The 27892-nt window shown below is 36.6% G+C and overlaps 1 protein-coding gene and 1 pseudogene across 1 annotated transcript in view; both read left to right on the top strand.

Moving 5' to 3' along the window:
• The window catches only part of TBC1D5 (TBC1 domain family member 5), a 536447-nt gene that overhangs the window by 236491 nt on the left and 272064 nt on the right, over positions 1-27892 (top strand). The window lies entirely within an intron of this gene.
• LOC144220602 (protein-L-histidine N-pros-methyltransferase pseudogene) lies at positions 545-27882 on the top strand (annotated as a pseudogene).

Consider the following 27892-nt stretch of genomic DNA (forward strand, 5'->3'; position numbering starts at 1 on the left):
CCACACGGCTACACAATCAGAATTTCATGTTATGGTGATCCGGTAGTGGTTAACAAAGCCATCTTTGGGAATACAGTTTTAAATATTTGATTGGCTGGTATTAGAATTCTGATCATTTCAAACTGGACATTTCATTCTTAAAGTTGCGAAGTTGTTTTAAAAGACTTCACAGCAGAGAGGAGGCAATATGGCAGAGAAGTAAGGAGCTTGGTACATTTCACTCGCTCCCATCTCTCAAGTGGAGAAGGCCTGAAGCTATAGGAACCCTGACAGAATCCAGGAGTTTGGGAGGAAAAGGAGACAGAGTCTGCTGAGAAAACCTTATAGCGTGAGTGCGAACTAGGAAAGATAAAAACAGGCTGGGACCGGAGACACGGAGAGAAGGAAGGGAGCCCCCTTTGCGGGGAGTCACAGTGAGTCGAGGGGAAAAGAAAGAGTGGCTAAAACTGCTCAAGGAATGCTCCCTGTCCCTGGAGAAGAGAAAAGCTTTGGCTCGGGACACAGAGGGATCCGATTTCCAGCTGTGCAGCTGACCTTGAGCTGGATGCACTGGTCCCAGGTGACACCAGGAGAAACCGTTCCTCTGCTCAGCAGCTCCACCTGGAGGGGAAGCGGCGCTCCTGAAGCCGCCCCACCCCTCTTCTGGCTCCACTTCATTCCCAGTGGGGAGGCCAGAAGCTTGAAACTGCTCAGCGGGACCCGGCCTACGGGTTTATATTTCAGGCGGTATCAATGGGACACGCGGACTAAGATATGGAAACGAGGTGTGGCTTGGGACATAGAGCACAGCCCAGCTTGGCTACTCCCAGGGCACAGGGAGAGGCTACTAGGACCGAGAAGAGGCTACTTCAATAAACAAGCCAAAGTACACATGGTGGAGAGTCGCAAATACCACTATGAGTAGGGAAATAAAATAACGAAAGTCTCAACAAGAGAGACCAAGAGACACCATTTACATTGTCCTGAATGGACGGGCCCTGGACAGTCAAAGAACTGCCTTTAATACAGCAGTACTCACAGGTGCAGAGTGCATAACAAGTTTTTAAAACTAACAGACAAAAAGCTAGCCAAAGTGATGAAACGGAAGAACTCTCCTCTAAAGAAATGACAGCTGAAGAACTGCTCAAAACAGAGATAAGCAACATAACTGAATGTATGAACAAGAATTTAGAACAATAGTTATAGTTGGGTTTGGAAAAAGCATGGAAGACACCAGAAAAATATTGCTACAAAGAATATGGAGCTTAAAAATAATTGTGATGAATTAAAAAATGCTTTAAATGAGATGCATAATAAAATGGAGGTGTAAAATGCACGGATTGAAGAGGCAGAGAGGAGAATAGCTGAATGAGAAGACACAAATATAGAAAAAGAGGAAGCTGAGAAAAAGATAAATTGATCCAGGAACACAAAAGGAGAATATGAGAGCTCAGCGATACAATCAAACAGAACAATATCCACGTCATAGAAATTCCATAAGAGGAAGAGACGGAAAGGCCCTGAAGGAGTCCTTGAACAAATTATAGCTGAGAACTTCCCCAATCTGGGGAAGGAAACAGACATTTAAATCCAAGAGGCACGGAGAACTCCCCTCAGACGTAACTTGAATCGATCTTCTGCATGACCTTCATAGTGAAACTGGCAAAATAAAAGGACAAAGAGAGAATTCTGAAAGGAGCTAGGGAGAAAAGGGCCCTAACATACAAAGGGAGCCCTACCAGAATGGTGACAGACCTATCTACTGAAACTTGGCAGGCCAGAAAAGAATGGCAGGAAATCTTCAATGTGATGAACAGAAAAAATATGCAGCCAAGAATCCTTTTTCCAGCAAGCCTTCATTCAGAATAGAAGGAGAGATGTCTTTCCAAATAAACAAAAACTGAAAGAATTTGTCACCAGTAAACCAGTCCTACAAGAAATCCTGAGGGAGACTCAAAGAGGGAAATGTTGCAAGGAATGCAAGTTACTAGAGACACCACCACAAGCATGAATCCTACAAAGAACACAGTGACTCTAAACCCATATTTTTCAATAACAACACTGAATGTAAATGGATTAAATACTCCAATCAAAAGGCATAGGGTAGCAGAATGGATTAAAAAAATCCAAATCCATCTATTTGCCATCTACAAGAAACTAATTTTACACCTGAGGACACCTTCAGATTGAAAGTAAGGGGATGGAGAAATATATATCATGCTATTGGAAGTCACAAGAAAGCCGGAGTAGCCATACTTATGTCAGACAAACTGGCCTTTAGAGTAAAGGCAGTAACAAGGATGAAGAAGGGCATAATATAATAATTACAGGTTCTATCCATCAGGAAGAGCTAACAATTATAAATGTCTACACACTGAATACAAAAGCACCCAAATACATAAAACAATCACAAACAGAAACATTTTCTAGGATAAGAATGTGCTAATATCAGGGGACTTGAATACTCCACTTACAGCAGTGGATAGATCAACTAGACAGAAAATCACTAAAGAAACAATGGACTTGAATAACACATTGGACCAGATGGATCTGACAGATATATTTAGAACTCTACATCCTGAGGCCATGGAATTCACTTTCTTCTCAGGTGCGCATGGCACGTTCTCCAAGATAGATCACATACTGGGACATAAAGAAGCCCTCAATAAATATAAAAGAATTGAGGTCATACCATGCACACTTTCAGATTCACAGTGCTATGAAACTTGAAATCAACCACAGGAAGAAGTCTGCAAAATGTCCAAAAACCGGGAGGTGAAAGAACACCCTACTAAAGAACGAATGAGCCAATCAGGCAATTAGAGAAGAAATTTAAAAATAGATGGAAACAAATGAAACTGAAAATACAACAGTCCAAACTCTTTGGGATGCGGCAAAGGCAGTCCTAAGCGGAAAGTACATTGCACTCCTGGCCTATTTCAAGAAACTAGAAAAAGTGTAAATACAAAATCTAACAGCACACCTAAGGGAACTAGAAGCAGAACAACAAGAGCAACCCAGTCCAAGTAGAAGAAGAGAAATAATAAAAATCAGGGCAGAAATAAACAATATAAAATCCAACAAAACAGTTGAACACATCAATAAAACCAAAAGTTGGTTTTTTGAAAAAATAAACAAAATTGACAAACCTTTAGTGAGGCTTCTCAAAAAGAAAAGAGAGAGCACCCAAATAGATAAAATCATGAATGAAAATGGAATTATTACAACCAATCCATCAGAAATACAAGCAATTATCAGGGAATAATTTGAAAAATTATATGCCAACAAACTGGACAACTTAGAAGAAATAGACAAATTCCTAAAGACACACGCACTATCCAAATTCATATGGGAAGAGATCATCTGAACAGACCCATAACTAGTGAAGAAATTGAATCAGTTATCAAAAATCTCCCAAAAAATAAGAGCCCTGGACCAGATAGCTTCCCTGGAGAATTCTACCAAACATTTAAAACAGAATTAATACCCATTCTTCTCAAAGTATTCCAAAAATTAGAAATGGAAAACTTCCAGATTCATTCTACAAAGCCAGCATCACTTTGATTTCCAAGCCAGAAAGAGACTCAGCAAATAAAGAGAACTACAGGCCAATATCCTTGATGAATACGGATGCAAAAATCCTCAAGATACTTGCAAATCGAATTCAACAGCACATAAAAAAAATTATCCACCATGATCAAGCGGGATTCATTCCTGGGTTACATAGCTGGTTCAGTATTCACAAATCAATCTATGTGATACATCACGTTAATAAAAGAAAAGATAAAAACCATGTGATCCTGTCGATAGATGCAGAAAAAGCATTTGCCAAAATATAGCCTCCTTCTTAATAAAGACCCTCGAGAAAGTCAGGATAGAAGGAACTTACTTAAACACCATAAAAGCCATTTATAAGAAGCCCTCAGCTAACGTCATCCTCAATGGGGAGGAAATGGGGAGGAACTGAGTGCTTTCCCCCTGAGATCAGGAACACGACAGGGATGTCCACTCTCACCACTGTTGTTTAACATAGTGCTGGAAGTCCTAGCATGAGCAATCAGACAACAAAAGGAAATCAAAGGCATCAGAATTGGGAAAGAAGAAGTCCAACTTTCACTTTTCGCAGACGACATGATACTCTCTACGTAGAAAACATGAAAGAATCCACCAGAAGCCTACTAGAACTGATCGATGAGTTCAGCAAAGTTACCGGGTACTAAATCAACATACAGAAATCAGTTGTATTTTTATACACCAATAATGAAGCAACAGATAAGAAACCGATCACCTTCACAGTTGCACAAAAAACCATAAAATACCTAGGAATAAACCTAACCAAAGATCTCTTATATCTTTGGTTAGGTTTGTATGATAGAAACTATTGAAAACTTATGAAGGAAATTGAAGAAAACACAATGAAATGGAAAAACATTCCGTGCTTATGGATCAGAAGAATAAATACTGTTAAAAGGTCATTACTACCTAAAGCAATCTACATATTCAATGCAATCCCAATCAAAATGGTACCAGCCTTCTTTTCAAATCTAGAACATACTATCATAAAATTTGTATGGAACCACAAAAGACCCTGCATCGCCAAAGTAATATTGAAGAAGAAAACCAAAACGGAAGGCATCATTATCACAGACTTTAGCCTCTGCTACAAAGCTGTCATCATCAAGACAGTATGGTATTGGCACAAAAACAGGCACATAGAGCAATGGAATAGAATTGAGAACTCAGAATTGGACCCACAAATGTATGGCCAACTAATCTTTGAAAAAGCAGGAAAGGGTATCCATTGGAAAAAAGACCGCCTCTTTAACAGATGGTGCTGGGAGAACTGGACAGCAACATGCAGAAGAATGAAACTAGGTCATTTTCTTACACCATGCACAAAAATAAACTCAAAATGGCTAAAGAACCTGAATGTGAGACCGGAAACCATCAAATCCTAGAGGAGAAAGCAAGAAACAACCTCCTTGACCTCCACCGCAGCAATTCCTNGTAGATGGAACTTGAGAGTGTTATGCTAAGTGAAATAAGTCAGGCAGAGAAGGACACATCCCATATGTTTGCACGTATAGGAGGATTAGGAAGAATCAATGGAGGACCGTGGGGAGAAGAAGGGGAAAAGTAGTTGGGGAGAGGGAGGGAGACAAACCGTGAGAGATTCTTGAATGCTGAGAACAAACTGAGGACTGATGGGGGTGGGAAGAAGGAGATGGGGGGTGATGGGCATGGAGGAGGGCACTTGTTTTGATGAGCACTGGGTGTTATATGGAAACCAACTTGACAGTAAACTATTTAAGAAAAAAAAAACCCTTCATAGTGAATATTCCTATATGGATTCTCTTAAAAATGAGAATTTTAATATCCAAGAAAACTCAGAAATGAATATTGGCTGTAGGTACATTTTCTAGGTTAGGTTAGGAATAAAACAGTCTTATATACCAAGATTTCTGATCACTTAGAAGTAAAATTATATGGAAAGGGAGAAATATTTTGAAAAAAGAATTTTAGACAAGTAGCAGGTCTCTTGCCTGTTTTGCACACTTCTGGATCCCCAGGACACAGACACCGAATGATTATTTGTAATGAAATGAGTGAAATACACTCGAGATAGAGCTTTAGATTCCTGACCAGGACAAAAGGTTTATCTCTATGGATGCATAATTCTCATCCTTTAATGGAAGAAAAAGGACCCATTTTTTTTTTATTTAATATTTTTATTTCTAGGAGAGAGAGAGACAGCATGAGCAGGGGAGGGTCAGAGAGAGAGGGAGATACAGATTCTGAAATAGGCTCCAGGCTCTGAGCTGGCAGTCAGCACAGAGCCCGACGCGGGGCTCGAACCCACGAACCGCGAGATCATGACCTAAGCGAAAGTCGGACGCTTAACCGACTAAGCCACCCAGGCGCCCCGGACCCATTTCTAAGAAAGTACTTCTTGGTATTAACTTCAAAAGAAATTAAATTGACTCTTCAGTAATAATGATCTTAGATAAAGATTATCAGCAAGCATATCTTAAAGAAAATGTGTAAATATTCTTAGAACTTTGCTAATTATCAATTATTATTTGCTGATTATTAATCATTCTGTAGTCTTCAGTAGTAGACATTTTGTATCTATACCATGTTGACCACCTGTAGCCCAGAGGCGGAGGCAGTGCAGAAGGCACACAATGTGTTTGTAATGAGGCCTGCCTAGATTGAGCACGGACCATGTAGCTGCTCCTCCAGTGTTGGCAAGGAAGGAGCTGATTGGCTAAGAAGGGCTGGCAGAAGCTGGACTCTTAACTAGGGGGATTCTGAGTCGGCATCAGAAATGAGAAAGGTACTGAACAACTGGATGAAGGATCAGGCCTAGAGTAATAACAATAAAACATACTATTCAGTGCAAATTTTATCTATTGCAAAGCAAAGTATTTATAGTCATCTCAGTAAGAATTTGAAGGGAGAAAGATAAGGATGGATTTTTTTAAAAAGCAAGAGTGGATAAATGGAAATCAATTATATCATACCCATTATTAATACTTAAATATTAATAATGCAGAATATCTTCTTTTTGTTATTTTTTTATTTTAGCAAGGACTAAGTATTTATTGGGGTTTTCAGAAATTCATTTCCAGAATTCAGTATTCTGTATATTGTTTTTATTATAAACTTTTGTTTTTACTAAAGATGTCTTTAAGTTTATTTTGAGGGATGGAAGAAGGGAGAGAGGGAAAGGAGGGAGAGAGGGAGACAGTGCAGAGCCCAATGCCAGTCAAACTCCGGGATCATGTCTCAAACTCCGGGATTGTGAGATCATGACCTGAGCCGAAATCAAGAGTCGGACACTTAACTGACTGAGCCACCCAGGCATCCCTTTATTATAAACTTTTAAATTTCTTTGTGATAATATTTCCAGTCCTAGTATTTTTCAATAACTTAACTATTCCTGTTGAAAATGGACCGTAGTTCCTTTGATTATAAAATAAATAAGGACATAATTCCTAAAAAGTTCTAATTCTTAAGAAACGGCCTAAGTCAATGAAATCTAGGGTGCTTTATTCCTATAGGAATCTCTTGTCTAGTGGTCTAACTTCATCCAAAGAGAAACAAAACATCCTTAAAGGAAGTGATGACTAGCTTAATGTATTAGGTCACAGTCTCCCAACCTAAATTATATTGTGAGCCAATAAACTATCTAAAATCCTCATGACTGTTTTCTGGAGCTGGGGAAAAAAGAAGCTAAGTAAGTAGAGGAGAGAATTGGAAATGATGTAATTAAAAAAAAAGTTTTTATGCACATTGCCTTAGATGAATTTTCTTACACTTTCGCTGTTTTAACTACTTAAACAGTAGTTATAGAGGAGTTCAGGAGCCTATTGTATAGATATTTCTTATATTTGGTTTATTCATCTGTTTGCTCAACTAAATTATTTGTTCTTTGAAAGCAGAGGTTCTGTGTTCCATCCCTGAATTCCCCTAGGCACGTAGGAGAAGCTCACTAAGTTTTTACTAAATGAACTGACTCAGATGTTTTAGCTAGCAAACATGCTTACGGCAAGGCAATAGCATTTCATCATGATATGAGAATACTGATTTGTATTCTCACTGGGACCTGTGCTTCCACTGATGTGGGCTATAGGGATGCTTATAGCAGAGCCAAAATATTTCTCAAGAAGCAATCCATGTGAGGAATGCATACTGTGTTGACACCTCAGAGTTTTGTGCTACAAAAGATAGCAAAGATCTGGAAAGTATGAAAAGAAAATGCAGTCAGTTGTCTATTATATCAATTGTGAAGCAACTCAGGTCTGTACAACATCTGAGTTGAAGTAACATTATCTCTTAATGGACCAACCAGAAAGAATTGATTAAAATATATTGCCCCAGGAATTGCCCTGCTTAACTGACTTTGGCATTTACCTTGTGTACACTTGAAGGGGGCTCCCACAAACAGAGATTTGAATTTGGGTACATTTGATAATGAGTTTTTACTTTCAGTAATGTAACTATTGATCCGTATTTTCTTCAGATATTTCCCAAGTTATGATAATGTAACCATATGATCTATTTGGAGGATGATATACGTATTTCTGTTGTCCAAAGCAGGGAGGTTAGGTATCACTTATCACATTTATAAAGTGTACAATAAATTGAAAATAAGTTTGTGTATGTTTCTGGGTTGGAGAGTGGAGTGAGTCTGTTCCTTTTTCTGAGGATGAAATATGATTTAAAAGTCAACAGTCAAGTTTTATGTCTTAGCTTATTGCTTTCTGCAGCTAGTAGAATGATTCCTTTCAAATCTTTTCCCCCCTCACAGAAACTCCCTCTTTGACATTAGAGAACAAAAGTTCTTAGCTGTGGCCACCAAAGCCTTTTTTTTTTTCTTAATCTCCTGTAATACCCTTACTTGCAAGTGGTAAAGTTGCTCAAGGTATTTATTACTTTGCTGATCTAGAGGAATTGACAGTTTTTTGTTTTTCCCTGTAAATGGCCAGATAGTAAATAGTGTAGGTTTTGAGGGCCATATGGTTTATAGCAACTACTCAACTTAGTCTTTGTAACATAAAAGTTGTCAGCCACAGAAAACTTGTAAATCAGTGGATATGGCTGTGTTCCAATAAAATTTTATGACGACTAATATTTGAATGTCATAAAAGTTTTAAAATTCCAGGTAGTTACTATGTAGTATAATATTAGATCCAGGTGTACAACTTAGTGATTCAACACTTACATACAAAACCTGGTGCTCATTACAAGAAGTGCCCTCCTTAATCCCCATCACTTATTTAACCCATCCCCCCATTCCCCTCTGGTAACCACTATTTTGTTCTGTATAGTTAAGAGTGTGTCTCTTGGTTTGCCTCTTGTTCTCTTTTTTCCCCTATACTTGTTTGTTTTGTTTCTTAAATTCCACATGAGTGAAATCATATGGTATTTGTCTTTCTCTGACTGACTTAATTTCACTTAGCATAATGCTCTCTAGCTCTGTCCACGTTGTTGGAAATGGCAAGATTTCATTCTTTTTTTTATGGCTGAGGAATATTCCATTGTATATATATACCACATCTTCTATATCCATTTATTTATCAGTGGACACTTGGGCTGTTTCCATAGTTTGGCTATAGTAGATAATGCTGCTATAACCATTGGGGTGCATGTATTTGAATTAGTATTTTTGTATTCTGTGGATGGAAAAAATTCTGTTTTCCAGAATGGCTACACCAGTTTGCATTGCATAAAACTTTTCTTCCCTTAGAGGCCATACAAAAACAGCTGTAATTTCTGGACCCCTGATCTTGACTTGTTGGAAGAATCATTGGTTTTGCTTGCTTGAAACTTTCTTTTTTCTCAGTATAATTTTTGATAATATCTGTTGGTATCTTGAAGGAAACCAAATTATTTAGTATTAATAGCTTAAGGTTTTGTAAAGTACGTTTTTTGCACTGTGTGGTAGTGTTCTATCTGTTCCTTTTTATTAAGGTGAGTTCATTCTGCTTGTTTGGTGCTGGAAATACTAAAGTGAAGGATTGAAGTGAAGTAAAGCAAAGGTCCAAGCAATTTATAATCTACTGAGAAAAAGATCTCCTTTAAGATGGATCCTGTACATGGCTAGGGTTTTAGTGGGGGAGAACATTTAAAATATAGGGAGTGGTAAAGCCAAAGGCAGCAGACAGGAATTTACAGCATGTTGAGAAGGTGCTTCTCTAGGACTGAGTGGAGCATAGATTTCTTGTTGCTGATGGCAAGAGATAAGGAAATAATATGTGGTGGCACAATGTAGAATGGATTACAAAACTGAGATGGAACCCAGCAAATTAGAACACTAGGGCACTAGTTAGTTGGGAGCTGTTCCAGTCAGGTCTGAATGAGATGATAAGGGTGTCAGGAAGGGGCAAGAAGTAGTGGAGCCACAGCGAGCTCTTTTCTTTAGAGCCGTAGTAAGCAAATGACAACTATTGTTAGAAATTTGGCCACAGTTCTTAGGATCTGAAAGATGTAAATAACATATGTAGGTAATGAAGGAAATTAATTTACCACCACCGTCCTCTTCTCCCATTTATTAGGAAAGATCAGATATACTTCAAGAATGAGTAAACAATCAAGATAGATCAAAAGATTCAATAGTCCAAAATAAGGAGAGCACTGTTCCTAGGGGACAGAGAAAATACACATTTGTGGAAATGATTCAAATCTAGGGAAAACAAGTAAATTTTATTAAAATGTGCTTTAAATTTTCAATAAGCATACATATCCTTTTGAAACAAAGTATGTAAGATGGTAGTTAAAAGAGAGGTGAAAAGAATTCTGGCTGAGAATACAGGAAAAGGAGAGCTGGGTAAAAATTATAAGAAATTTAAATTCAGTAGCTGTAGTGAAATATCTATTAGAAGCAGTAAAGAGCAGAATCAATAAAGTAGAAATTCAAAGTGTAGATAGGGAGGACAGATTTCAAGAACTGTATAAATGGAGGTGAGGGATGTGATTAGAACCAAAATCCCTAATGGAACATTGAGATTATAGAAAGGGGACTGGGGAAGATAGGAGACCACCTCATAAGGACCTTTGATTCTTTGGGAATTTAGATTTGAATTAGTAATCAGGTAAAACAAAACACATACTTACTCACATACAGACACCTGCAAGCCCTTGACTTATGTCTTACCTTAATAAACATTATTTATGTGACGATTATTCTGGTAGTTTTTTTAGAACTATTGAGAGAGAAAATGAAAGCAGACACTGAAGTAGCAGTCTGGATTAGGTTATGAAACCAGGGAAAGGAGTGTGCTGGCTTTACAAATAAAAAACAATGTAAACAACTTTATTTACTCATTTGTTTTTTAATGTTTATTTTTGAGAGAAAGAGAGGGTGTGTGCATGGAGCAGGGGCAGAGAGAGAGAGGGGGACAGAGGATCTGAAGGGATCTGAAGGATCTGTGCTGACTCAGAGTGCTGGATGTGGGGTTCGAACTCTGCAACTATGAGGTCATGACTGGAGCCAAAGTCCACCACTTAACCAACTGAGCCACCCAGGCACCCCTGTGAACAATGTAAACAACTTTGAAATATTGTGTGCAATGAGTCATTACAACTCCATAACTATTAGATATAGAGGTGAAAGAGTGAAAACTTCTAAGTCTGGGATTTGAGAGAAATCCATAGTACATGCATAAGAACATATTAACAAAACCTGTTGGAAATGTAAAGAAAGGAGACTTTCATCCAAATAGAGTTAGATTGTTCGTGTGTGTGTGTGTGTGTGTGTGTGTGTAAAGAAAATATGAACAAGTATCCTAATCAAATATGAAGTTAAACTGTGATTGCATTATTGCTTTAGTATTAACATACTTGAGTAATTCACACCATAAACTAAAAATCCTTCTAGTTATACTGCGTTGTCCTCTACTGTGCTTGAAAAACCTACTGTAGAATTTTATTTTTTGTGCTTTATTTGCAAGTTAACATTTTAATAATTATCATAAATAGTTACCTGATTTGCATATTCTGGTTCATAATCCAACTGTTCTGTGGATCAACCACAGTTCTCTTATTACTCATGCCAAGACTTCTATATTAGTCTGAAAATCCATCCTAGACTGCATTTCTGTTTCCAGTTTTCTGAGCTTTTTATAACTCTTAAGTATAGTGCTTTTTTAATCAAAAGATTGAATCATGCATGTGGTAGGATAATAATCTTTCTGACCCACTATTATATGGAAGCTAATTTTTATTATATGATTACCAACATATTTATGTAGTGTCTTTTTTTAACTTTCATAGATCCATGAGCTTGATATTCAAGTGGTATTTAAGTGATCCATGATCGTTTGTCCTTTCAGAATGTATATTGAAATGAAAACTAGTTGGGAATGCATACTAGGAACTGAAAAATTTAGAAAACCTCTTTAGGAAATCAAATTATAAAATTGATATAAAATAGATATGTATAGGAATGGTCATATTAGAGGGGAAGAATGTGAGACCAGATTAAGAACTTGACTTTAGTGTGACTAATGATACTAAAATACCTAGAGACACTTAATCTGTGAGAAGGAGGGTCTGCTGGAAATGGAAAGAAGGAAATATTGGTAATAACCATTTGAGCATTAGCTGTAGAAGGAGCAGTTGTTTTAAAAAACCACAGTATTCTCAACAGTTATCTCCAAAGATGTAGAAGGATCAGTGTGTCAAGTTGCCAGAAGCCATTAAAACTAGACTCTTCTAACCCCCTTTTACTATGGTATTTTCCTTATCAATTTATATTCCAAAGCCATAATTCCTAGGTAGTTTTTCTTACATGTAGAGACTGTACTGGTTAGACTCCCACAAATATCTGATTTTTATCACAGATCTTTTTTTTTTTTTGGCTGCCAATAAATACATTCATTTATTGGCATATATGCTTTAATTTCTTATATGAACAGAATTGGCTAGAGGTACCTGACTGTACTAAAATCTGATGTACGGAAGAAGTCAGCCTTTAGGATTTAAAACTGAGTACTTACCATCAGAGTGTTGGAGGTACAAATGTGAAATAGATCACATTCCATTAAGGCTAGTTAACTTTAACCCCAGATAATATATTCCTGCTATATAATGTAATATAATCTGGTATATTCTGTTAGATTTTTTTTTTATCCTGTCCTTGTCTGCTGTTTGCTATAAACTTATGGGATCAGTATTGCAGGGAAAACTCCATTTTTTCTAAGGCATCGATCATGCCTTCAGTTCCTGTTAACCTGTGAATAGTGATTCTTATTCATTTATCCATGCCTTAACATTCTCCTTAAATACAGATAACTGCAGGTTAATGATAAAGTGTGCTGGATTTTTTTTTTTTTTTTAGTATTTGAACTATTCTCTAATAACAAGTATTATAGAGATCTTTATCTTACCCCTGTCTATATTCTCTACAGTGCCACACAAAATGTTTTAAGTCATTTGAATCAAACCACACATTTATCTAAACCTAACTACAGATAAATATAACCATGAAATAATTTTCTGATTCCCACTGGTGGGATTTCTTTGTAGCTGGGGGATTGGAACAGGGAGGAAACTCTAAAGCCCTAGGGGAGAGGCAGGAATACCTAAAGGAACCAGAACTATACCACAGGAGAGGAAGGACCATTAAAAAGGCATATATATGAGATCTAGGGACACAATGATTAACTAAGACCAAGTCTTGATCAGAAGATCAAAGAACACTCTTCCCTATTTTTTACTTCCTGCTGCCAGGATAGCAAGTGTCAAATAGTAAGAAATTTAAAAGAGCCAGATCTTTTCTGAGCACAAAGTCTTAGAACTGAGTGTGGAGCAGATAGAAGAATGAAAAAATATTCTTATGGCAAACTGAATTTGCCATCCCTAACACAAGGTATTACTGTAGAAATTTGTAGCCTGTCGTGCACTAGGTGTGGACATAGCAATGACAGACTTCAAACCTAGCTTAACTCCTAGTTACATTAATTCAAAACCCTGTGCTAAAAGGCCTAATGGAAGTATATACTCATTTCCAAGCATAAAAATTACCTTAGTCTTTACTATCATACACATGATGACAGTAATATGTAAGATCTTTAATAAAAAGTTACAAAGCATGTGAAAAAGCAAGGAAAGAAATACACTGCAAAGCGACAAAGCAATCCTCAAACTAGACATAGCAGTGACACATGTTAAAACTGCATCACAAAGTATTTTGAGTAACTAGGAATTACATGTTGCAAGTTCTAATGGAAAATCTGAACAAGAGGAAAAATCACATCGTTAATTTCAGCGGAGATAGTTATGAAAAGCATATCAACAAATTGGAGATCTTAGAAATGTTTTTAAAGTATGTTTTAAGTAAAAAAAAAATTAATGTTTATTTATTTTTGAGAGAGACAGAGTGGGACTGGAGGAGGGGGAGAGAGAGACACACATTCTGAAGCAGGTTCCAGGCTCTGAGCTGTCAGCACAGAGCCCGATGTGTGGGGCTTGAACTCACCAGCTGTGAGACCATGACCTGGGCCAAAGTTGGATGCTTAATTGTAAAGTCTATTTATTTATTTTGAGAGAGAGACAGGGAGGGAGGGAGAGAGAGAGAGGATGAATGAATATGAATGCACATGGGGGACGAACAGAGAAAGATGGAGAGAAAGTATCCTAAGCACATTAAGCACATTCTGGACTGACGGTTCATAGCCTGATGTGGGGCTTGAAATTATGAACCATAAGATCATGTCCTGAGCCAAGATCAAGAGTTTGATGCTCAAGAGTTTGATGCTTAACTGACTTAGTCACCCAGATGCCCTTCAAAATCTTCGAAATTTAAAACACGGGGGTGCCTGGGTGGCTCAGTCAGTTAAGCATCTGACCTCTGCTTGGGTCATGATCTCACAGTTTGTGGGTTCGAGCCCCTCATCAGGCTCTGTGCTGACAGCTTGGAACCTGGATCCTACTTCAGGTTCTGTCTGTCTGTCTGTCTCTCTCTCCCACTCCTACTCCCACTCCCACTCACACTCTGTCTGTCTTTATCTCAAAAATAAATAAGCATTAAAAAATTTAAATTTAAAGAAGAGATTTAAAACACAGTAACAGATGGAGAGTGCCTGTGACAGGATCGTAAGTAGAATTGATACAGACAAAAAAGAACCAGCAAATGAGAAGATACAGCAACAGAAATTACCCAAATTGAAACACAAAGTGAAGTAAGAAATAAACACCCAAGAACTGTGAGACAGTATCAAATGGTACATGTAATTGGAATCCCAAAAGAAGAGAGAGAAAAGAAATATTTGAAGAAACAATGGCTAATAATTTTTCCAAATTAATGATAGACACCAAACTACAGATCCAAGAGGCTCAGAAAACACTCAGTGGAATAAGTACAGAAAATAAAAATAATTTTAAAATGTAGTCATGTTCAAACATAAAAAAACTCAAATTCTTAAAGGTAACCAGAAAAAAATTTATTGATGTAGTAATAATAGAAGGCTAACACAAAAATGCACAGATATAAGAACTAGGTAAGAATTAGAGCCGATTTTTCTTCAGAAAACATGGAAATTGGAAGACCATAGAGTGACAACTTTAATGTGCTGAAAGGGGGGAAATCTTGTGAAATCAGAATTCTATACCTGATAAAAATATCTTTCAAAAAATGAAGTGATTAAGTTTTTGTTAGATAAGCAAAACCATGGGGAATTTTTGTTAGCAGACAATCCTATGAGAAATGTTAAAGGAACATTGTTAGGCAGAAGGTACGTGATAGGGCAAAGGCACTTAGATCTGTACAAAGAAAAGAGTATTGGAGGTAGAATAAATGAAGGTAAAGTTACTTTTTCCCTTATTTTAATTGCTCTAAAGTATGACTGTCCAAAACCAAAATAGTAGCAATATATAGTGTTTATAGCATATGTAAAAGTAAAATACATGGCAACAGTAGTACAAATGATTATAAGGAAGAATTGGGAATATACTGTTGTAAGGTTCTGACACTACACATAACTGTGTAATACTGCTTGAAGGTACTCTGATTAATTAAATATTATATTGTAAGTCTAGAGCAGGAGTCAGGAAACATTTTCTTAAAGGACAATATAATTTATATTTAACCACTTTATGATCTTAGTTGCAACTACTCAGCTCTTCCATCATTGTATGTAAACAAATATACTATGTTTGTACATAAACAAATGGTCATGTTTTAATTAAAAAAATTCACAGGAACAGTTTACTGACCCATAAGCCATGCTTTCTCAGTCCCTACTCTAGAGCAACCATTAAGTAAAGATGCAGTTCAGAGGCATAAATGATAATTCAGCAGAGGAGATCAAATAGAATCATAAAACATCCTCAACTCCAAAGTAGTCATGAAATGAGGGGGAAAAATAATCGATGGAACAGATAGACAAGAGATAGCTGGACCCTATATTTGAATTCCTCTATATCAATAGCACAGCAGTATGAATAGTCTAGGCACAGCAGTTAAAAGGCAGAGATTGTCAGAAATATTTTTAAAAAGAAAGAGGCAATTATATCCTGTCTACAAGATACTTTAAATAAAAAGATGTTGTAGGCTGAGTAAAGTCCCAGTCCCCAATATTTCTACACTTTAATCTCCAAAACCTGTGACTATGTTACCTAACATGAGGACTAGTTTTTCAATATGTACAAGTTTTTAATACATGTGCATTTTTTAATGTTTTTATTTAATTTTTAGAGAGAAAGAGCATGACTTGGGGGTGGGGGGCGGGTAGAGAGAGACACACACAAAGAATCTGAAGCAGGCTCCAGGCTCTGAGTCCGATGTGGGGCTGGAACTCGTGAACCACGAGATCATGACCTGAGCTGAAGTTAGGTGCTTAACCAACTGAGCCACCCAGGCGCCCCGATGTATATGTGTTTTTAATGGGAACATGAAATATATCTAAGAAGTGAAAGAAAAGCTGAATGTGAAATGGGTGAGATTAATTTCTACATTCTGTTGTTATCTCATTCTTCATTTAGATAATTTTTGCATTTATTCTTTGTGCTGAAACTATATTTGAATACATCTGCAAAGATAATTAGATATTATTGATGATTTTGATAATGTGATACTGATAATGTTTTAAAGTTTATTTATTTATTTTGAAAGAGAGAGAGAGGGAGGAAGGGAGGGAGAGGGATCTCTCTAGGTCACTGAGTTGATCCAGTGTTAACTCCATGTTGATTTTGAGCCTATCTACTGATTTTTTTTAAAATTTCAGATACTGTACTTTATAGTTTAAAAATTTTAATTTCATTCTTTTTAATAGTTTGGCTTTTTTTCTTTCTCTTTTACTGTGAATGTCTGTCTTTCAAGAGTGTGCTTTGTGGCAGAAAGTTACACACTAGGTTGGTTAAATCTTTGTTGATTCCAGCATCTAAGTCATGTCAGGGTTGATTGTATTATACCATGAAAGTTGGCCAGATTTTCCTCATTCCTCATTCTTGATGTATCAAGTAATTTTGGATTATATCATGAACATTTTGAATATTTCATTTCAAGACTCTATATCTTGTTAAATCCCCTTGAAAAAATCTTTTTGTTGTTGTTGTTTCTTTTCTCCTTTTCTTTTCTTTTTTCTTTCCTTTCCTACCCCTCCTCTGGCAGCCAACACAATTAGGTTCCTACTACAAGTTTGGCCTTGCCTTCTGTGATGGTGATGGTGGTTTCAATGTCAGTTCAGTTTTTAAAGTCTTTTCTGTGCTTTTTGAGTCCTACTTGCAGGTCACACTCAGGGGTTAGTTTGGAACTGCAGTGGTAGTTTAGGTCCTAGCTTAATTTTCAGTTTTTGCTTTGCTTCTTTGGCTATATTGTGAGCATATACAGCTTCGGGATGAACCTAGGGTTTGTTTCAGTTCATATACAGAAGTAGAGAATCCCCTGACCCAGTGAATTCTTCTCAAGGATAACCCCACACTCTGCCTTGTTCTGTCAGAGCTTTGCTTCTCATGCTATCATATAGTTCCACACAAATGGGCCCACTTTCATGGCAAAATGATGAGAGAAAGAGAAAACAAAACATAATGGGGTTCCCCACTCAATGTTCACACAATAGTGTCTTCCTTTTTTAGTATTTTATCTGAGAAAATATCTTTATCCCCCTGGGTCTTATGCGCCCATTACTGCTACCAGCCATCCCCAGGTAATGTAGTTCTTTAGTTAGGCCTGGCCTTGTCGCACGGTTGGAAGTGGAAAAAAGGGAAAGGAAAAGAGGATTATTTTCTCAGTTCCAGAAAAATGGGATTGGAATTTTTGTTCTCGATGCCTGTTACTTAGTTCGGCCCAAAGGTGGGACATGCAGGAAAAAACCTCAGTCAACACCACTCCATCTTTGAGTCTTTGTCCAATATGCCTGCTATTGTTTACATTTCAGAGTCCTCCAGAAGTTGATTTTAGTATTTTGCCCAGTTTTTAGTTGTGATCAGAGGGAGGGAGGTTTGCAGTGATCCTCCATGTTGGATGGGATTAGAAATCCTACTGGTATTCTATAATGTGCTATTTTACGGTTTCTTCTATTTATGACCAGATGTCAGTCTTATTTAGAGACAAAATTAATTTCTGATGTATAGAGAAAACAGTTTGTAAAAATAAGTAAAACTTTTAACCAAATTAAGATAATTCTTCATTGTGTACAGAAATAAAATATTAGCACAGATATTGACTTTTCCACCATAGAAATAATTTTGGATCATTTCAGAGGATTTAAAATTTCAAGTCCTCATTTAAATTATCTTAGCATTAAGTATGCAATTATTTCTGCCCACTTTATCAGGTTATCCTGTGATGGCCAATTGTAACTGATCTCTTGGCTTCCATCTTGCCTCCCACTTTCAATCCAGTGTTTACACAGCAGCTAGAATCATCTTTCTCAAACATGAAATAGATCTTTTTCATCAGTTAAAAACCTATGGTGGCTTCTTATTATACTTAGAAAATCTAGATTTCCTTCCTATACAATTCTAAGTTCAATAGCTGTTCCTTCTCTCACAGACTTCATCTCAAATTCCTAGCCTTTGAGCCATCTTGGCTGGCTGGCTGGCTGGCTGGCTGGCTGGCTGGCTGGCTGGCTGCCTGCCTGCCTTCCTTCCTTCCTTCCTTCCTTCCTTCCTTCCTTCCTTCCTTCCTTCTTCCTTCTTTTTTCTTTGTTTTAAAGACAGTTTCTGCTCTTGGGCTCTTGCATGTTGTGTCATTTGCTGTTGATATTTAAATGGCTAATTTTTTTCTTGTTACTAGAATCTCAAATCAGGTATCACCTCTCTGCAGAAAGCATCCACCCCTACCAAATATCGCATTATTCTGCTGTATTTTCTTTACAGCTCTTATAATTATCTGAACTTATCTGTTAAGAACTCATTTTCTTTTTTCCTGCTTTCCCCCACTCCCACACTTCATTCTGTTTTGTTTACTATAATACTTTCATTTCCTAAAAACTGTCTGGCACATGGTAGGTTCTCAGTAAATAATATTAACAAGCTTTAAAAATGGAGAGTTGCCATTCCCTATATGGTATGATAATGATATCATCAGTGGGACTATTTTATCATTTGTTGCCTTTTAGGGCTTTTCATTCAGTATTACTCCATCTACTTTTCTTCTCCTTACACCCACTCTCAAATTCCTTCATCCTGAAGTGATCTTTTTCAGACTCCAACCTTATGGTCTACTTTCCCTTAAAACAGTTCTTTCCCTGCCTTCCTATTCATCTTGACCCATATCCTTAAGGTGACCTTCGCAGAATGCTGATTTCTAGTGGAGTGCCTTTTATGTACTTCCTGGCCAGTGACCCCTCGCCTCTCACATGTTATTTTCTAGTAGGGTGTGTATCTTTATTCTGTAACATTTTTCACATTTGTCATTGTACATTTCTTTGACTGTCTCTCTCTGCTGAACTTTCAACAAACTTAAGGATGTCAGGGATGGGTTTTCAACTTTTGCTTATGATTGTATTATTAGTGCTAATATGTAGGAGGTACTCAACACATAATTGTTGAAAGAGTAAAGTAGGAGAGCTATCACATGATCTAGTTGCATGGGTAGAAGTTTGAACCAGTAAATGCATTTATTAATTAGGGCCCATTTTCAAATTTGTCTAGATAACTAAATATATTCATTTGGATAAAATGCTCAATAAAGAACTAACTTGAATAATATTTTTTTATTCTCTAAAAGGATAGTTAAATATGGTACATTGCACATTTCCTGACAAATTCAAGGAAGTCATTTTTTCCTTTATGTATTCCTAGTTATTATCAGGTCTAAAAAATCATCTCTGCTAATAAGTAATTTATACTTTATCATAAAATGGTTAATAGAAATCAGTTTATGGATTTATAATTTTTCTTTAAAAATCAGATTCTAGTATAATTCTTTAATGGTATAAGAAAAATAATTTACAAAATAAAACATTTTTATGGATCAATTTAAATGCTTTTGAAACTTTATGTAAAGGCAATGGTAAATATTAAAACATTTTTGATACTGTACTTAAGGATTTTAGATTACTGTATTCTAATGTGATTTAGTTTAGAAATCATTTGTAAGAATAAAGATATATTTGAGTTTTTACTCTTTGTTCTTCATCAGAGCTTTGTGATGTATAGTTAAAATGTCCATTATACCTTTTAGGTAGATCTTTGATATAACAACTTGTTCAGTTAGCTATCACTTAAGACGTAAGTAGGATTATTTACGTTGGTTCATGGATGGTAATTTTTATCCTTCAAATAGTTCACTTTAATTTTTCATACAAAAAGGATGATAATTAATAATTAGCTAAGCTAATCACTTTTGGGAAATGGATATCTTTATTTTTTTTTTAATTTTTTTTAATGTTTTATTTATTTCTAGGAGAGAGAGAGAGACAGCGTGAGCAGGGGAGGGTCAGAGAGAGAGGGAGTCACAGACTGAAACAAGCTCCAGGCTCTGAGCTGGCAGTCAGCACAGAGCCCGACGCGGGGCTCGAACCCACGAACCGCGAGACCATGACCCAAGCGAAAGTCGGACGCTTAACCGACTAAGCCACCCAGGCCCCCCAAGATATCTTTAGATTAATAAATTTTTTTAATGTTTATTTTTGATGGGGGGGAGGGCAGAGAGAGAGGCAGATACAGAATCCAAAGTGGTCTCCAGGCTCTGAGCTGTCAGCACAAAGCCCATAGCAGGGCTCAAACCCACAAACTGTGAGATCGTGACCTGAGTCAAAGTTCGTCACTTAACCGACGGAGCCACCCAAGAGCCCCTGGATATTTTTATATTTTATTGAGGTCTTGTCCATCATATGTTAAACCAGTCTTAAAGTATTTAGCACTGATTATAATCAAGAGTGAAAATGGAAGGTGACCAAAGGAATTTGTTTTACAGAAAAGGATATTTCCTTATTTATACATTGAAGAAAAAGAATAATAAAAGTATCTATAGTTATTATTTGAAAGATTTATACAAATTGAAATAGGACTTTAGTGCTAGATATACTCCATTTGATTTGGCAAAAATGTTCTTATTATATTTACTTAGGCACTTAACAGAAAATTAATATCAGGGCTAGAATTACCTAAATCAATTAGATTTTCTTTGAAAAGCTATTGTGTGTTGTTTTGTTTTGTGTTTTGGTGGGGGCATTTCATTTAAACATTTGTTAATATTAGTAGCAATACTAAAAATTTCAGTTAAATCATTACTTAAATTTTTGTTAAAAACTATACAGCAAAGGGCAAACTATATAATGATCATCCTTGACCTTAATACTCTTTCTCTAGGTTTAAAAAAATATTTTCAAATGGTCTTTGTTAATACATGTACTTCTGAAGAAGCTCTTCTCAAATTTATTGTTGATCTACTTAGTAGAAATGTACTTTGTACTTTCTGAAATTACAGCATTCACATTGTGTAGCTCTTGTTGGAAGGTGCTTTTGAAGCCCAGGTGGTCCAGAGGAGGTGGTACACAGGAGGACCACACAGTCCAATCGCAGTTCTACTTGGCACCTCCAGTCTGTACCCTTCCACCAATCATCAGTACATGCTACTGGTCATATTAGGGTAGTGCACAGTGTTAACATAGTTCAGTGCAGCCCACTACTGCTGGAAAATGAGATTGAAGTTTGTGCTTATGATAGTGCACAGTAAATGATGACACATAAGATACTCAATAATCACCTTGTTTGGGACAAATTAAGTTGCCTTCAACAAGAAACTCACTTTTAGCAAAGTAGAAGCTTATTGTTTTGGACTGGAAAAAAAAAAAAAACCTCATGGATCATCAGAATAATCTAGAAAACCATTTAGACCCATCCATGATTATCTCCATCTCACCTTTCTCTCAGTCTCTTCCTCTCTCTCTCCTCCCCTCTCCCCACACACATTCTCTCTCTCTCTCTCTCTGATCCAGAGAGATTAATTTTGCATTAGAATTTTGTTCTCCTGATTGATTCTTGGTCTACTTCCCCCCCGCCCCCCTGAGACATCAAGCAGCTTTAAATCTTAGGAATGCCCGGAGAAATAATAATATGCCCAGAAATAACAAACGCAAAAATAGAAATATTTGCATTTGTGTGTTATTACAGGTTAACTTAAATTAGATAATTATACTTTTGATTATCTTTGAAATTACATCTTTTCATTCATTTGCAGAATCATTAATAAATTTTCTTAAAACATGTTCTATTCTAGTACATGGATAATATTGTAAATTATCCTAAATGAGATAGTTTTAGTTTAATACTAGATTGACTATAGTTTTAGTTCTTTGTCTACATTTTATCAATCTCAAAAAACATACAAAGTTAATTAATACATTAGGTGGTTTTAATTTCAAGGCTGTCATTTTATTTAATTTGGCTACTTTTTCTACTCTATATCATATTCAGTATTTGGTATGGTCATCATCATCAAGAAGGATATTAACTTTTTTTTAACATTCAATTTTTTTTTGAGAGAGACTATACATGCAGGGGAAGAGAGAGGGAGACACAGAATCCAAAGCAGGCTCCAGGCTCTGGGCTGTCAGCACAGAGCCCAGTGCTGAGCTCGAGCTCCGCAACTGGTAACCTGAGCTAAAGTTGGATACTTAATTGACTGAGCCACCCAGGCACCCCAGGAAGGATATTAAAAGAATACTACAGAACTTGACAGAGTTGTATAACCCATTAAATAAACTTCTTGTTAATTAAAAAATTGATTAGAAATAATACATTTTAATTACTACCAGAGTTACAGTTTTCAGTTATTTAAATTATGAATAAACTTATTCTCTATAACATATAGAACTAATAGCCTCTTAATTGTATTCCTCCGCTGAATCCAGCATGTTAAATATATTAATGTGTTCAGAAAAAATCATAGTTAACATTTATTGAGGAATTACATTATGCTACATGCTACACTAAACACTTTACTTGAACTTATTTAATCCTCATAGCCACACTTTGTGGTAGAAACTGTTATCTTCCCCATTTCCTAAATGAAGAAACTGAGACACTGCATGGTAAATAACAGCAAGTAAATGGTAGACCATGCACTCAAGTTTGTCCGCTTGAGAAGACTTAACTTTAGTTGTGATGTAATGATACCTTAACTTTGAAATTTCATTAAATAGAATGTGGCAATTTAATTTTTACCAATTCAGTGTTTTGTTCCCAGAGGTTACTTTGAAATTTAATGAAAGATCACCAGTAGTATATTTTTTTCCCTTAAAGTTAAAACCACCATGTTTAAATAGACTTCACCTGCCTATTTATCAGTTTGTCCTTTCTCCATCTATAGACCCACATATTTGCATTTACACTTGAAAATTTTTAGTTTTTCTTCTGAAGTTGACTTCTAGCTTTATTTCGTTATATCAAAGATATGTATGATTTCAGTCTTTTTGTATATTGAGATTTGTTTTGTGACCCAACATATGGTCTGTTCTGGAGAATGTTCCATGGGTACTTGAGAAGATTGTGTATCCTGTTTTTGGGTACAGTGCTTTACATATGTCTGTCAGGTCTAGTTGGTTTACATTCTTATTCAAGTTCTCTGTCTCCTTATTGAGCTTCTGTGTAGATGTTCTATCTATTACTGAGAATGGTAAATTGAAATTTTCAACTAATTTTGTAGAACTGTGTGTTTCTCCTTTCAATTCTATTAATGTTTGCTTCATATATTTTCATGTTTTATTGCTTGGTGCATATATGTTAATAATAATTATATCTTCCTGGTTAATTGACCCTTGTATTAATATATAATGTCCTTTTTTGTCTCTTGAAACAACTTTTGACTTAAAGTCTATTTTGTCTCCTATTTAGTACACCTCTTTTTTTTTTTTTAACTACTTTATACTTTTTCTACCTTTTCACTTTCAGCCTATTGTGTCTTTGAATCTTGAGATTTGGATCTTGTGGATAACGTATAGTTGTGTAATTTTTTAAATCCATTCTGCTAATCTCTGTGTTTGATGGAAACTTTAATACAACAGTACTTAATGCTGCTATTTTGTTCTCAGTGTTTCTATCCTTCTTCCCCCTCCTTTTCTCCATTACTGCTTTTTTTCTTGTGTTCAGTTGGTTTTTTTGTAGTGATCATTTTGAATGCCTTCTCATTCCTTTTGTGTAGTTTATTTAGCCATGGTCTCTGTGGTTATCACAGAGACTACATTTAACATCCTAAATTTATAACAGTCTCCTTCAAGTTGATACCAAAACTTCATAGCATACAAAATACCTGCTCCCATTCAGCTCTGTTCTTCTTCCCTTTTTTATTTTATGTTTTCTTTTAAATGTTTATTTATTTATTTTGAGGTGGGGGGAAGAAAGGGAAAGAGTACAAGTGTGAGCAGAGAGAGGGGAGAGAGAACCCAAGGAGGCGCCACACTGTCAGCGCAGAACCTGATGACATGGGGCTAGATCTCCCGAACCATGAGATAATGACCTGAGCCAAAATCAAGAGTCGGAAGCTTAACTGACTGAGCTACCCAGGTGTCCATATTTTATGTTTATAAAAAATTTTAATTCCAGTGTAGTTAACATGCAGTGTTATATTGATTTCAGGTGTAAAATATAGTGACTCAGCAATTCCATGTATTACTCACTGCTCATCAAGATAAGTGTACTTCTTCATCCCTTTTACCTATTTTACTTACTCCTCCCACCTCCCCTCTGGTAAGCATCAGTTTCTTCTCTATAGTTAAGAGTCTGTTTCATGGTTTTCTTCTCTTCCTACAACTCCATCCATGTTCCTTTATTTTGTTACTTAAATTACACATATGAGTGAAATCAGGTGATATTTGTCTTTCTCTGGCTTTTACTTAGCATTATACTCACTACGTCCATCCATGTTGTTGCAAATGGCAAGATTTCATTACTTGTTATGGCTAAGTAGAATTCTATTGTGTGTATATATGTACACACACATGCACACACACACACTTAAACACAGCACATCTTCTTTATCCATTCATCACTTGATATACAGACACTTAGGTTGCTTCCATAGGTTGGCCATTGTAAATAATGCTGCAATAAACATAGGGATGCATGTATCTCTTCAAATTAGTGTCTTTGTATTCTTTGGGTCCCATAGTGGGATTACTAGATAATCTGGTAGTTCTATTTTTAATTTTTTTAGTAACCTCCCCAGTGCCTATTCCAGTTTACATTCCCACCAACTGTGCACGAGAGTCTCTTTTCCTCTATATCTTTGCGAATACTTGTTGTTTCTGTGTTTTTGATTTTAGCCATTCTGACAGGTGTGTGGTCATATCTCACTGTGGTTTTGATTGCTTTTCTCTGATGATGTGTGATATTGAGCATCTTTTCATGTGTCTGTTGGCAAGCTCTATCTCTTCTTTGGAGGAGTATCTGTTCATATCTTCTGCCCATTTTTTAATTGGATTATCTGTTTTTTGGGTGTTGAGTTTTATAAACTATATATTTTGGACACTAACCTTTTATCAGGTATGTCATTTATAGATACCTTCTCTCATTTAGTAGGTTGTCTTTTAGTTGGTTGTTTCATTTGACCTGCAGAAGCTTTTTATTTTGATGTAGTCCCATTAATTTCTTTGGGCATTTGTTTTTCTTGCCTTAGGAGACATCTGGAAGGATGTTGTAGCCAGTGTCAGAAAACTTACTGCCTGTGCTCTCTTCTAGGATGTTAATGGTTCTCTGTCTCACATTTAAGTCTTTAATCCATTTTGAGTTTATTTTTGTGTATGGTATAAGAAAGGGGTCCAGTTTCATTGTTTGCATGTTCCTGTCCAGTTTTCCCACCACTATTTGTTGAAGAGAGTGTCTTTTTCCCATTGGCTATGCTTTTCTCCATGGTTGAGATTAATTGACTATATAATTGTGGATTTATTTCTGGGCTCTTTTTTCTGTACCATTGATCTATGTGGTATACGTAGTCACTGAAATCTTTATTTCTTAGGTTGTGTTCAGCTAGGGTTTTGACGGATACTTCTTTGAATGCCAGGAGCTAAAACAAAACACAAGAAACAAACAAAACCCCAAACCTCTGCTTGTCTTTGCAGATTGGTTCTGTGCCACAGCAGTCTTTCATCATTTAGCCAGGCTTGCAGTCTCTGAGTGATCAGCTTCAGGTGGAAGGTTATGGTCCTCTTATTTCCTATAAGATTGTACATCTTCTGGGCATGCTTATGGAGTGCCACATTTTCCTAAATCGACGGGTGCTTTAGAATGTCCTAATTAACCAAGGAAATACTCACCAGCTCTTGCTCCAGACCTTAGGTGGTCTATTTAATGTTTCACTTGTAATCTTTTGTCCCAGGCATCTGCTTATTCCTAATTCAGTTTGCAGTGTATTCAAGAGCAATGACTTAGACAAAAAAGAGATGTTCTGTGTCAGACCTTCATGTAGCTCCTAAACAGGTTAGAACAGAATTACACAGTATTTTACAAATATGGTCTGCACTGCTCCCTCCCAAGAACCAAATACCAATATCCCACACTGGAAACTGCATCCCTCTTCAAGATTGCTCTGGTACCAAGGAGAGGCTAGGGTAAGGGCAAGTAAAAATGCCACAAAGCTTTCAAGATGTCTCTTTTTTCATGCATTGTTCATTTGGTTTTCATAAATCTTTGACTGTTTTCTAGACTTACGGCAAAGTTGGTGTGCATATTTTTGATATTTCTATGGGATGATGAAACTTTGAAGAGTTGTATATTCTGCCACTCCACTGATGTCACACTGCTTTCATTTTGAAAATTTTTCTATTGATGATTTAAAAGGAATAACAAATATTAAATAATCTTAAATTAAAATTATCCACTTGAAACATTATTTATTTAAAAGTTTCCATGTATTTGCTTTTTACATCTGATTTTGCATTATGTAAGTAATAATTTTATCCCCTGCCTCAGCCCTGAGGGGGCTGGATGGGCAAGTTGGGTGCAGTGGCTCTAGTTTGGGCAATGGCACCTTCACGTCCTCACCCCACCACCAGTGTTTGATCCAAACTAGTGGCCATGGTCCTCGATGAGACTGTGGGCTAGTAGTGCCTCAGCTTGGTGTCCATGTGGCTGGTATAGAACCCACTCATCCAGTCCCCTACATGTACATGACAAGAGGACTCAACAGGGGCACGGTGGCCTAGGCCAATGGGAAGGAGAACCATCAGGGGTAGGTGTGCAGCAGAGAGAATTTATATGAATCATTCTAAGATGTCTTTGTTCAGAGTTATCACAATGAGTGAAACACATATCTTCTTAACAGTGTTGAGAAACCGGGCTGGCTGTTTGTCCAATTATATCACTCTTTTGTGTCATCTGTGTTTAGCCTGTTTATTTCTACAACATCTATCAGTTGGTTGCTAGGAAGAGGTTCAATGTTTGTGTTTTCATCAGATCAGTTTCAGAGACTGCTGAAAATTAATCCAGACTGGAACACTGTAGATTTAGGTGCTGGTGATGGAGAAGTCATGAAAATCATGAGCCCTCATTTTGAGGAAATTTATACCAGCAAGCTGTCTGAAGCTGATACTGCAGCTTCCGAAAAAGAAATACAGTGTGCTTGGTATAAATGAATACCAAGGGTTCCAGAATACAAGGTTCCAGTATGATGTCAGCTGCTTGAATTTGCTTGACCACTGTGATCAGCTCCTGACTTTGTGTTCAAGGATACCAGAAGTATCTTGGAGCCAACTAGAGGCAGGGTCATTTTTGCCCTGGCTTTACCCTTTCATCCCTGTTTGGGAAATGTAGGTGGCAAGTAGGAGAAACTATGAGAAATTTTAGAAATCAAGGGACAGAATTGGGAATTCAAGTGAATAGTCTGCCTGAAGTTTTGAGAAAAGCTGGTTTTGTTACTAAGACTTTGAGCAGACCACCGTATGTGTGTGAAGGGGAATATATAATGACTACTACGTTGTGGATGATGCTGTCTCTGTTCTCAAACTTGGATAAACACGTGGAG

The sequence above is a fragment of the Crocuta crocuta genome, unplaced genomic scaffold (genome assembly GCF_008692635.1).
Source record: "Crocuta crocuta isolate KB4526 unplaced genomic scaffold, BGI_CrCroc_1.0 scaffold279, whole genome shotgun sequence".
NCBI classification, from domain to species: Eukaryota; Metazoa; Chordata; class Mammalia; order Carnivora; family Hyaenidae; genus Crocuta; species Crocuta crocuta.